Below are 14,559 nucleotides of genomic sequence, written 5' to 3'. Positions count from 1 at the left end.
TCCCCTTTGAGAGGTTCATGGGAGTCTTAAAGAAATATGTTCATAACTGTGCTAGGCCAGAAGGAAGCATCTCCAAGGGCCATGAAAATGAGGAGGTCATTGAGTTTTGTATTGACTTTATTCCTGACCTTAAGCCGATTGGTGTTCCTGAATCGCGGCATAAGGGCAGACTAGATGAAAAAGGCACGCTAGGAGGGGATCAAATAATATGTATGGACGGGCATTCTCTCACTCAAGCACACTACGCAGTTCTACAGAATTCCGCGTTGGTGGCTCCGTATATGGACGAACACAAGAATTTGCTATGCTCCAAACACCCGAAACAGTCTGACGACTGGATTACACGTGAACAAACGGGGACTTCCGCCGGCTGGTTGCAGTCACATGCCATGCATGACGCCGCTATTGAAGATGACATGTACTTGTTGTCCCAGTTACCATCTTCGAATGTAATGACTCTCAAAGGGTACGAGATAAATGGGAATACATGTTACACGATCGCATAAGATAAGAAGAGCACCAACCAAAACAGTGGTGTCCGCTTTGATGCAGCAACCAATACGAGAAAGGAAACATATTATGGTTACATAGAGGACACATGGGAACTTGACTATGGACGTGGTTTGAAGGTCCCTTTGTTTCATTGCAAATGGGTGAATATGACACGAGGCGAGGTAACGGAATACCCGCAGTACGGAATGACAACAGTGGATCTCAACAATCTTGCGTATGCAGACGAACCATTCGTCCTAGCCAATGATGTGGCACATATTTTCTATGTGAAGGACATGTCCACCAAGCTGAGAAAAAGAAAATATAAGGTAGCGAATGCATCATACGATGAGCCAAAGCTCCATATAGTTCTTTCTGGGAAAAGAAACATCGTGGGAGTGGATGACAAGACAGACATGTCAGAAGATTATGAAAAGTTTCATGAAATTGCTCCATTCACAGTGAATATTGACCCGAGCATCCAGTTAAATGATGAAGATTGTCCATGGTTACGACGCAAAGAGACACAGGCGAAGAAAAAATTTCACACGGCCCAAAGATCCCACTCTGGGATGTGATCGGCTTCTCACTGTCATCACTTTCTTCTCTAGTGAGTTTCCGGACTTATATATCTGGAAAGTCCCGCTTCGAACAAACCGGAGGGAATCTTTGTAATAGTTAGGGTACTTATGTGTTATGGCATTTGAAACGCGAAGAAATTTTATGTGCAAACAAATTCTTTCATGTATGTACTGATTTTTTCAGCTAAATGACCCTCAAATTGAAAAACACTTGAAATGAATTCTGAAAAGGTTGAAAGTTGGCATGCTATCATAATTTCACCCACATAGCATGTGCAAAAAATTAGAGAGGGTTATGGCAAAAACTGGATGCACTTCGTGTACAGAATGTACAATCTCTTTCGAAGTATCACGGTTTCGGACAAAAACTCATCTGTTACAAAGGCATTTCATTTTTTAAATAACCTAACTATTACCAAATTGAATATAATGATAAAACACACTAATATTAAACATAAGAAAAAAGAATCACTGAAAAATCTATTTTTAAGGTTAAGTTAGTCACAAACTAGTGATCCACATAAATTTCAAATAATTCAAATTTAAACTATTCAAATTTGAAAACTACCGGCACTAACAGATAGTTTGTAATTTTTTGTAACTAAAGCAAAAATATTCACAAAGAAACTCTAAATACACCAAAAAACAACTCAAAAAATAAATTAAAAAAAAAATAAAGCAAAAAAGAAAAAGAAGAAAAAACAAAACTAAATAAAAAGCCTGCCTACTGGGCCACAGCGGCCTGCATACGACTAGAAACCCAACCTCTAGTTGGGCCAGGATGCAAGCCCGCTAGCCCAGTAGGCCCAACAGGGCATCGCAGAAGAGGTAGGCCCAGAAGGCCTGCTTGAGAGAGGAGCTCGAGACAGCAGCGGCGACGAGGCTTATAAGCAGGTGTGGGCGCCCCTCGGCTAGCGAGGTGGGACTAAACTTTTGCGCCTCTCGCCTAGCAGCGCACCATCTTTAGTACCGGGTGGTGGCTCCAACCGGTACTAAGGGGGGGGGGGGTCTTTAGTACCAGTTGGAGCCACGACCCGGTACTAAAGGGGTGCCGTTCCTGCCGCTTGGCCTAGCCAAATTTGACCTTTAGTACCGGTTGGTGGCTACAAACGGTACTAAAGGTCCCTCCTATATAAACAACACTTGAAAAAAATTTCATTCTCCCTCTGTTTCTCCATCGACGACGCACTGCCTGCCCCGCTCGATCGACACCGTCGCTTCCCCCGACGCGCGCCGTTTCCGTTGCCGCCCCCGTCTCCATCGCCGCCCTCGGCCCGTCCCCGCGTCGCCACCCCCGTTGCCCCCCGACACGTCGCCGCCCCCCGTCTCCACCCCCGTCGTCTCGCCTCGCCATTGTCGTCGCCCCGCTGTGAGCTCTCCTCCCTCTCCCTTGCCCCCGGCCACCATGGCCGCCCCTCCCCGAGCCCACACACACACTTGCATGATGAACACACACACATACACATTTTCTTAAGTTAATTAGTATATATGTATTTTTGTATGTTTAATTAGTTTAGATGTTTTAGATTATTATTTTTTCACTAGTATATATATGTATGAATGCATGTTAGATGGATATAATTAGTGTTTAATTAGTATGGATTATTTTTATATAATGTTGTTTTTCTATTTTTAATGGATATATAGAAGTTGCTTTTCTGTTTTTAGTGTTAGATGCTTAATTAGTTTTTCTGTTGCATATCCTAGTATAGAAAAAAATTGCACATAAAAAAGTTGCATAGGAAAAAGTTGACCATATATATATATTTGTTAGACGAAGGACTAGGAGAAGTTGCATAGGAAAAAGTTGCTCAAAATTTCCTAATAAAATGACATTGCATATATAGGAATTTTTTTCATAAGAATTTGCTATCGACGTCAATGATGCTCGGCCCGCATCCTCTCCGTCAACCCGTTCGCGACGACGTCCTGGTTTAGAGGACCCATGTCCGGGACTGGGCTCTGCCAGGCTGGCACTGGGAGGTGCTACCTTCAGGGGCTCGCCGCATGGTGAGGAACCCAGCCCCGGGTCCCGTCGTCGACCTTGAGCTCCTTTGGTGACGTTCGCGTGGGCCACGTTCGGTGTAGAGGGAGCCGGCCCCGCCGGAGGTGGTGCGTCGCCAAGTCAGGGAGGAGGACGAGCACGTCCATCGCTACATGGCTGCTATGGACGTCAGGTTCTCCACTGCCTGGCAGGTTCTTTGGGGAGATGATCGGAGCTATGATCTTGTGATGGTTCTTTCTCTTTGGATGTCCACCGCCCGCGCCTCAGGAACCGCGAGTGGCCTAGATTCTTCTGTAGTATTCGATCTTTATTAGCTAGCTAGCTAGTGATGTATTTGATATATAATATTCAAGATGATGTATTCGAGATTATATATATTATTCGAGACAATGTACAAGATTATGTACTATGATTCAGTTTTTACTTATTGATTGCATGCATGCATTGTAATTTAGATACTAAATTGTTTTATATTTCTTCTGGATTAGTTAAATAAAAGCTATGGCGGACAATATCGGCAGAGAGGGAGAAGAGGTCCTGTTCGAGATCATACGCTCCCCTCGTGGGCCAGATGATCAGAATGAAGATGATGACGGCTCCCAATATCTGAACAACACCGGGGAGGGTGATGATATGATATTCGATCGCGACGACCGAATTGATGAAGTCATTAACTATGATGATGATGACACCGAAAATGATGATCTTGAAATAACAGAGACCGCCGAGCTATATTTATATAAGCAGGCATATGGTGATCATCACATGTTTTTAATGATTTGAAGATATATTAACGAATCGATCTTTCTTCTTTTAGCCCTCCGGGTCGAGAAAATCTTCTACAGGTAGCAGGACAGTGCGAGGCCCAGGCAAAAAGTTGAAGGAGGGCGTAAAGTACAACATCGATTCCATCAAAGCTAATGGCGAACCTAGCGCGCCTAAGAACATTGCGAACACGTTCATTCGTCAGTGTGGAGTTCTTGTGAGGGACCAACTCCTGATCTCCATTCAAGAATGGAAAGAGCCAACAAAGAAATGTCCAGATCTTACTTGGGTCAACGACAGAGCAAAATCAACGCTTTGGGAATCTCTCATGGAACATTTCACCCTACCAGACCAATTCACTGATGCAGATGTGGAGAAAGTCAAGGACGCTGCTCTTAGGAAGATGGCAATTGCATTCAACACCCACAAGAAAAAAATATGGACCAAGTACGTCGAAGTTAGAAAGAAGACTCCAGAATTCATGGGAACACTGGAGAAGCAAAGAGAACACTGGCCCGCTTTCATGAAATTCAAGGAATCAGAATTTTCTAAGGAACGGTCGAGAAAAAACAAGGCCAATGCCGCAAAAAGGAGCAGTTCCATAGGCTGGGGCCAGGTGGCTACACGGTGGCAATGCCTAAGTGGGATAAGTCTGAGCAAGAGATTCTGGATGCAGAGGTCACTCCAGTTACTAAGAGCTGGCCCCCAGGTGCAGAACTTGGTTCTATGCGCATGAGCGCGCGGGGGGGGGGGGGGGGCGTTGGACCTGAAGACATGCCAGGTTTCGAAGAAGACAAGTCTTAAAGGAGCCGAAGATAAGTTACTTCAAGCAATAGAATATGCTCGAAAGAGGGTCACTAAAAAATACACTTCTGTGATGATACGTGTTTGTCACAGCAGGTCACGTTTTCTGTCATGCATGTACATCCATGACAAATTTATGACAGAATCAAGATAGTCATGCCTGTGCCATCATAGAAGTGTTCCATGACATTACCAAAATTATCATCACGGAAGTGTCCACTTCCATGACGATAAATCGCGCGTCACAGAAGTGCTTTCGTCAAGGGTGACCGACACGTGGCATCCACCGTAACAGAACGCCGTTAAGCTACCGGGTCGGGTTTTGGATCCGATAACCTGTTAACAGCCTCGACCAATGGGGATTTTCCACGTGTAAAATCATCATTGGCTAGAGGAAACACGTGTCGGCTCATCGCTGGGACAAATGTCATCCACTCATTGGACAGAAGGCGCCTATGATACGTCGACACGTGGCACGACCCAACAAAGGCCCATTCCTGTGAAAAGAACAGCCAGTTTGACTTGGTCAAAAGGTGGCGGGCCAGCCCATGGAAAGCCTGTTAACGGCCTATTCGCATATAGCCCATTTACAGCCCGCTAACCCAAGGCCCGTTACGCTGTATTCGAATTAGGCCCAGTAGCGTCATCTGGGCCATCCAATATGATTCCAGCCTGTTTTTGAAGGAAATATGCCCTAGAGGCAATAATAAAGTTATTATTTATTTCCTTATTTCATGATAAATGTTTATTATTCATGCTAGAATTGTATTAACCGGAAACATAATACATGTGTGAATACATAGACAAACATAGTGTCACTAGTATGCCTCTACTTGACTAGCTCGTTCATCAAAGATGGTTAAGTTCCCTAACCATAGACATGAGTTGTCATTTGATTAAAGAGATCACATCATTAGGAGAATGATGTGATTAACTTGACCCATTCTGTTAGCTTAGCACTTGATCATTTAGTTTGTTGCTATTGCTTTCTTCATGACTTATACATGTTCCGATGACTATGAGATTATGCAACTCCCGTTTACCGGAGGAACACTTTGTGTGCTACCAAACGTCACAACGTAACTGGGTGATTATAAAGGTGCTCTACAGGTGTCTCCGAAGGTACTTGTTGGGTTGGCGTATTTCGAGATTAGGATTTGTCACTCCAATTGTCGGAGAGGTATCTCTGGGCCCACTCGGTAATGCACATCATTATAAGCCTTGCAAGCATTGTAACTAATGAGTTAGTTGCAGGATGATGTATTACAGAACGAGTAAAGAGACTTGCAGGTAACGAGATTGAACTAGGTATTGAGATACCGACGATCGAATCTCGGGCAAGTAACATACCGATGACAAAGGGAACAAATCTATGTTGTTATGCGGTTTGACCGATAAAAATCTTCGTAGAATATATAGGAGCCAATATGGGCATCCAGGTTCCGCTATTGGTTATTGACCAGAGAAGTGTCTCGGTCATGTCTACATAGTTCTCGAACCCGTAGGGTCCGCACGCTTAATGTTCGTTGATGATATAGTACTTATGAGTTATGTATGTTGGTGACCGAATGTTGTTCAGAGTCCCGGATGAGATCACGGACATGACGAGGAGCTCCGGAATGATCCGGAGGTAAAGGCCCACGGGGCTATAAGTTAGGCCAAGGGGTCAGGCCCATGGGGCTATAAGTTGGTGCAAAAGGAGTTTTGCGGAGGCCAGGGGGACAAACGTCGGAGACCCTGGCGTCTGGCCCTGGGCCAGACGCCGAGGCCCATGGCGTCTGGGCCAGACGCCAAGGATTGTGGCGTTTGGTCCTGGAGTCCGAGTGGGACTCTTGCCTTTCAGGCAAAACCGACTTTGAGGAGGCTTTTGCTCCAAGTTTCAACCCCGGGGCTCAACATATAAATAGAGGGGCACAGGGCTAGCACCAAAGACACATCAAGAAACTCCAAGCCGTGTGCCGGTAACCTCGTCCCCTCTAGTTTATCCTCCGTCATAGTATTCGTAGTGCTTAGGCGAAGCCGTGCGGAGATTGTTCTTCACCAACACCATCACCACGCCATCATGCTGCCAGAACTTATCTACTACTTCGCCCCTCTTGCTGGATCGAGAAGGCGAGGACGTCACCGAGCCGAACATGTGCAGAACTCGGAGGTGTCATGCTTTCGATACTTGGATCGGTTGGATCGTGAAGACGTACGACTACATCAACCGCGTTGATATAACGCTTCCACGAACGGTCTATAAGGGTACGTAGACAACACTCTCCCCTCTCGTTGCTATGCAACACCATGATCCTGCGTGTGCGTAGGAATTTTTTTGTAATTGCTACGTTCCCCAACAATGGCATCCGAGCCAGGTTTTCTGCGTAGATGTTATATGCATGAGTAGAGCACAAGTGAGTTGTGGGCGATACAAGTCATACTGCTTACCAGCATGTCACACTTTGGTTCGGCGGTATTGTTGGATGAAGCGGCCCGGACCGACATTACGCGTACGCTTACGCGAGACTAGTTCTACTGACGTGCTTTGCACATAGGTGGCTGGCTGGTGTCAGTTTCTCCAACTTTAGTTGAACCAAGTGTGGCTACACCCTGTCCTTGAGAAGGTTAAAACAACACTAACTTGACGAACTATCGTTGTGGTTTTGATGCGTACGTAAGAATGGTTCTTGCTCAGCCCGTAGAAGCCACGTAAAACTTGCAACAACAAAGTAGAGGACGTCTAACTTGTTTTGCAGGGCATGTTGTGATGTGATATGGTCAAGGCATGATGCTAAATTTTATTGTATGAGATGATCATGTTTTGTAACCGAGTTATCGGCAACTGGCAGGAGCCATATGGTTGTCGCTTTATTGTATGCAATGCAAATGCCCTGTAATGCTTTACTTTATCACTAAGCGGTAGCAATAGTCGTAGAAGCATAAGTTGGCGATACGACAACGATGCTACGATGGAGATCAAGGTGTCGCGCCGGTGATGATGGTGATCATGACGGTGCTTCGGAGATGGAGACACAAGCACAAGATGATGATGGCCATATCATATCACTTATATTGATTGCATGTGATGTTTATCTTTTATGCATCTTATCTTGCTTTGATTGACGGTAGCATTATAAGATGATCTCTCACTAAATTATCAAGGTATAAGTGTTCTCCCTGAGTATGCACCGTTGTGAAAGTTCTTCGTGCTGAGACACCACGTGATGATTGGGTGTGATAGGCTCTATGTTCAAATATAACGGGTGCAAAACAGTTGCACACGCAGAATACTCAGGTTAAACTTGACGAGCCTAGCATATAACAGATATGGCCTCGAAACACTGAGACCGAAAGGTCGAGCATGAATCATATAGTAGATATGATCAACATAGTGATGTTCACAATTGAAACTACTCCATCTCACGTGATGATCGGACATGGTTTAGTTGATATGGATCACGTGATCACTTAGAGGATTAGAGAGATGTCTATCTAAGTGGGAGTTCTTAAGTAATATGATTAATTGAACTTAAATTTATCATGAACTTAGTCCTGGTAGTATTAGCATATCTATGTTGTAGATCAATAGCTCGCGTTTAGCTCCCTTATTTTATTTTTGATATGTTCCTAGAGAAAACTAAGTTGAAAGATGTTAGAGGCAATGATGCGGATTGGATCCGTGATCTGAGGTTTATCCTCATTGCTGCACAGAAGACTTATGTCCTTGATGCACTGCTAGGTCACAAACCTATTGCAAGAGCAGATGCAGACGTTATGAACGTTTTGACAAAAACTCGGTATGATGACTACTTGATAGTTAAGTGCACCATGCTTTACGGCTTAGAACCGGGACTTCAAAAATGTTTTGAACGCCACAGAGCATATAATATGTTCCAAGAGTTGAAATTGGTATTTCATACTCATGCCCGTGTCGAGAGGTATGAGACCTCTGACAGTACTTTGCCTACAAGATGGAGGAGAATAGCTCAACCAGTGAGCATGTGTTCAGATTGTTTGGGTACTACAATTGCTTGAATCAAGTGGGAGTTAATCTTCTAGATAAGATAGTAATTGATAGAATTCTCTAGTCACTATCACCAAGTTACTAGAACTTCGTGATGAACTATAATATGCAAGGGATGACGAAAGTAATTCCTGAGCTCTTCACAATGCTGAAATCGACGAAAGTAGAAATCAAGAAAGAGCACCAAGTGTTGATGTTTAACAAGACCACTAGTTTCAAGTAAAAGGACAAAGGGAAGAAAGGGGAACTTCAAGAAGAACGGCAAGCAAGTTGCTGCTCAAGAAGAAGCCCAAGTCTGGACCTAAGCCTGAAACTAAGTGCTTCTACTACAAAGGGACTGGTCACTGGAAGCGGAACTACCCCAAGTATTTGGTGGATAAGAAGGATGGCAAAGCGAACAAAGCTATATTCGATATACATGTTATTGATGTGTACTTTACTAGTGTTTATAACAACCCCTCAGTATTTGATACTGGTTCAGTTGCTAAGAATAGTAACTCGAAACGGGAGTTGCAGAATGAACATAGACTAGTTAAGGGTGAAGTGACATTGTGTATTGGAAATGGTTCCAAGATTGATATGATCATCATCGCACACTCGCTATACTTTTGGGATTAGTGTTAAACCTAAAATAAATGTTATTTAGTGTTTGCGTTGAGCATGAATATGATTGGATCATGTTTATTGCAATACGGTTATTCATGTAAGTTAGAGAATAATTGTTGTTCTGTTTGCATGAATAAAACCTTCTATGGCCATACACCCAATGAAAATGGTTTGTTGGATCTCAATCATGGTAATACACATTTTCATAATATTGAAACCAAAAGATGCAAAGTTAATAATGATAGTGCAACTTATTTGTGGCACTGCCGTTTAGGTCATATTGGTGTAAAGCGCATGAAGAAAATCCATGCTGATGGGCTTTTGGAATCACTTGATTATGAATCAGTTGATGCTTGCGAACCATGCCTCATGGGCAAGATGACTAAGACTCTGTTCTCGGAACAATGGAGCGAGCAACAGATTTGTTGGAAATCATACATACTGATGTATGTGGTCCGATGAATATTGAGGCTCGCGGCAGGTACCATTATTTTCTGATCTTCACAGATGATTTGAGCAGATATGAGTATATCTACTTGATAAAACACAAGTCTGAAACATTTGAAAAGTTCAAAGAATTTCAGAGTGAAGTGGAGAATCATCATAACAAAAATAAAAGTTTCTACGATATGATCGCAGAAGTAAAATATTTGAGTTATGAGTTTGGCCTTCAGTTAAAACAATGTGAAATAGTTTCACTACTCACGCCACATGAAACACCACAGTGTAATGGTGTGTCCGAACATCGTAACCATACTTTATTAGATATGGTGCGATCTATGATGTCTCTTATCGATTTACCACTATCGTTTTGGGGTTATGCATTAGAGACAGCTACATTCACGTTAAATAGGGCACCATCTAAATCCGTTGAGACGACACCGTATGAAGTATGGTTTGGCAAGAAACCTAAGCTGTCGTTTCTTAAAGTTTGAGGTTGCAATGCTTATGTGAAAAAGTTTCAACCTAATAAGCTCAAACCCAAATCGGAGAAGTGCGTCTTCATAGGATACCCAAAAGAAAATGTTGGGTACACCTTCTATCATAGATCTGAAGGCAAGATATTCATTGCTGAGAATGGATCCTTTATAGAGAAGGAGTTTCTTTCGAAAGAAGTGAGTGAGAGGAAAGTAGAACTTGATGAGGTAACTGTACCTGCTCCCTTATTGGAAAGTAGTTCATCACAGAAATCTGTTCCTGTGACTACTACACCAATTAGTGAGGAAGCTAATGATGATGATCATGTAACTTCAGATCAAGTTACTACCGAACCTTGTAGGTAAACCAAAGTGAGATCTGCACCAGAGTGGTACGGTAATCCTGTTCTGGAGGTCATGTTACTTGACCATGACGAACCTACGAACTATGAGGAAGCGATGATGAGCCCAGATTCCGCGAAATGGCTTGAGGCCATGAAATCTGAGATGAGATCCATGTATGAGAACAAAGTATGGACCTTGATTGACTTGCCCATTGATTGGCGAGCCATTGAGATTAAATGGATCTTCAAGAGGAAGACCGACGCTGATAGTAGTGTTACTATCTACACAGCTAGAATTGTCATAAAAGGTTTTCGACAAGTTCAAGGTGTTGACTACGATGGGAGTTTCTCACTCGTATCTATGCTTAAGTCTGTCCGAATCATGTTAGCAATTGCCGCATTTTATGAAATCTGGCAAATGGATAAACAAAACTGCATTCCTTAATGGATTTATTAAAGAAGAGTTGTATATGATGCAACCAGAAGGTTTTTTCAATCCTAAAGGTGCTAACAAAATATGCAAGCTCCAGCGATCCATCTATGGACTGGTGCAAGCATCTCAGAGTTGGAATATACGCTTTGATAAGTTGATCAAAGCATATAGTTTTATACAGACTTGCGGTGAAGCCTGTATTTACAAGAAAGTGAGTGGAAGCACTACAACATTTATGATAAGTATATGTGAATGACATATTGTTGATCTGAGATAATGTAGAATTATTCTGCAAAGCATAAAGGAGTGTTTGAAAGGAGTTTTTTCAAAGAAAGACCTCGGTGAAGTTGTTTACATATTGAGCATCAAGATCTATAGAGATAGATCAAGACGCTTGATAAGTTTTTCAATGAGTACATACCTTGACAAGATTTTGAAGTAGTTCAAAATGGAACAGTCAAAGAAAGAGTTCTTGCCTGTGTTACAAGGTGTGAAACTGAGTAAGACTCAAATCCCGACAATGATAGAAGATAGAAAGAGAATGAAAGTAATTCCCTATGCCTTGGCCATAGGTTCTATAAAATATGCCATGCTATGTACTAGATCGATTGTATACCCTACACTGTTTTTGGCAAGGGAGTACAATAGTGATCTAGGAGTAGATCACTGGACAATTGTCAAAATTATCCTTAGTTGAATAAGGATATGTTTCTCGATTATGGAGGTGACAAAAAGGTTCGTAGTAAAGGGTTACATCGATGCAAATTTTGACATTGATCGAGATGACTCTAAGTATCAATCTAGATACATATTGAAAGTGGGAGCAATTAGCTAGAGTAGCTCCGTGCAGAGCATTGTTGACATAGAAATTTGCAAAATACATACAGATCTGAATGTGGCAGACCCGTAAACTAAACTTCTCTCACAAGCAAAACATGATCACACCTTAGTACTCTTTGGGTGTTAATCACATAGCGATGTGAACTAGATTATTGACTCTAGTAAACCCTTTGGGTGTTGGTCACATGACGATGTGAACTATGGGTGTTAATCACATGGTGATGTGAACTAGATTGTTGACTCTAGTGCAAGTGGGAGACTGAAGGAAATATGCCCTAGAGGCAATAATAAAGTTATTATTTATTTCCTTATTTCATGATAAATGTTTATTATTCATGCTAGAATTGTATTAACGGGAAACATAATACATGTGTGAATACATAGACAAACATAGTGTCACTAGTATGCCTCTACTTGACTAGCTCGTTCATCAAAGATGGTTAAGTTTCCTAACCATAGACATGAGTTGTCATTTGATTAACGAGATCACATCATTAGGAGAATGATGTGATTGACTTGACCCATTCCGTTAGCTTAGCACTTGATCGTTTAGTTTGTTGCTATTGCTTTCTTCATGACTTATACATGTTCCTATGACTAGATTATGCAACTCCCGTTTACCGGAGGAACACTTTGTGTGCTACCAAACATCACAACGTAACTGGGTGATTATAAAGGTGCTCTATAGGTGTCTCCGAAGGTACTTGTTGGGTTGGCGTATTTCAAGATTAGGATTTGTCACTCCAATTGTCGGAGAGGTATCTCTGGGCCCACTCGGTAATGCACATCACTATAAGCCTTGCAAGCATTGTAACTAATGAGTTAGTTGCGGGATGATGTATTATGGAACGAGTAAAGAGACTTGCCGGTAACGAGATTGAACTAGGTATTGAGATATCGACGATCGAATCTCGGGCAAGTAACATACTGATGACAAAGGGAACAAATCTATGTTGTTATGCGGTTTGACCGATAAAAATCTTCGTCGAAATATGTAGGAGCCAATATGGGTATCCAGGTTCCACTATTGGTTATTGACCAGAGAAGTGTCTCGGTCATGTCTACATAGTTCTCGAACCCGTAGGGTCCTCACGCTTAACGTTCGTTGATGATATAATACTTATGAGTTATGTATGTTGGTGACCGAATGTTGTTCGGAGTCCCGGATGAGATCATCGACATGACGAGGAGCTCCGGAATGATCCGGGGGTAAAGATTCATATATTGGATGATATGGTTAGGCCAAGGGGTCAGGCCCATGGGGCTATAAGTTCGTGCAAAAGGAGTTTTGCGGAGGCCAGGGGGCCAAACGCCGAGGCCCATGGCGTCTGGGCCAGACGCCAAGGATTGTGGCATTTGGTCCTGGAGTCCGAGTGGGACTCTTGCCTTTCGGGCAAAACCGACTGAGGAGGCTTTTGCTCCAAGTTTCGACCCCGGGGCTCAACATATAAATAGAGGGGCAGAGGGCTAGCACCAAAGACACATCAAGAAACACCAAGCCGTGTGCCGGCAACCCCGTCCCCTCTAGTTTATCCTCCGTCATAGTATTCGTAGTGCTTAGGCGAAGCCCTGCGGAGATTGTTCTTCACCAACACCGTCACCACGCCATCGTGCTGCCAGAACTCATCTACTACTTCGCCCCTCTTGCTGGATCGAGAAGGCGAGGACATCACCGAGCCGAACGTGTGCAGAACTCGGAGGTGTCGTGCTTTCGGTACTTGGATCGGTCGGATCGTGAAGACGTACGACTACATCAACCGCGTTGATATAACGCTTGCATGAACGGTCTACGAGGGTACGTAGACAACACTCTCCCCTCTCGTTGCTATGCATCACCATGATCCTGCGTGTGCGTAGGAATTTTTTTGAAATTACTACGTTCCCCAATAGTTTTCACTTCTGGCCCATGTATGGCCCATGACGTCTTTTGGCCCATATGAGGCCCTATGTAACTCTTGGCCTATTAACGGCCCGTGGTGAAACTGGCCCATAATGAACAGTGTATCACTTTACACCCATTAACGGCCCGTGGTGAAACTGGCCCGTAAAGAACAGTGTATCACTTTATACCCATTAACGACCCGTTATTCCATTGGGCTGTTTCCAGCCCATGTTATCTTTCAGCCTTATGAGAGCCCATTTATTCTTGGGCTATTTTCTAGCATTCTTTTACTTACGGCCCATTACTGTCATTTTCTGCTTATGGGACAAATTCAGCCCATGGTTACAGTCGGCCCGTTTGTGGTCCGTTAATACGTTGGGCCATTTTCATAGCGTCATCAAGTACGGCCTATTAACGATGGCCCGTTATGGTCAGCCCATGAACGGACGATTCCAACTCTAGCCCGTTTACGGCCAGAATGCGGGCTATTTGGCCCATGTTTGGCCAATCGATCATACAGCCCGTATAAGGCCCATTGATGATACGGCCCGTAGAAGGCGCATCGTTTCTACGGCCCGTAGAAGGCCCACTGTTTCTATGGCCCGTAGAAGGCCCAGTGTCACTACAGTAAATATTAGCCCATGGTTATTTTGGCATAGTTTTAAAAAATAGGTTATTGCAGCCACTAGCAAACCACAGAAAAAGAACTGCACTGACTACAAGCAAACAAATAAACAAGACAACAAGGAAATAAATAAGCAAGCAACTTACACTAGGCTATCATAGCTATTACACATATTACATCCACTGGGCATCAAACTTCGCCACCAGTGCAAATATAGGGAACACAATAGCATATAAATGCCGCAGCAAAATAAGTCTAG

Source organism: Triticum aestivum, chromosome 2A (assembly GCF_018294505.1).
Source record: "Triticum aestivum cultivar Chinese Spring chromosome 2A, IWGSC CS RefSeq v2.1, whole genome shotgun sequence".
NCBI classification, from domain to species: Eukaryota; Viridiplantae; Streptophyta; class Magnoliopsida; order Poales; family Poaceae; genus Triticum; species Triticum aestivum.
This window is presented reverse-complemented; position numbering follows the sequence as displayed.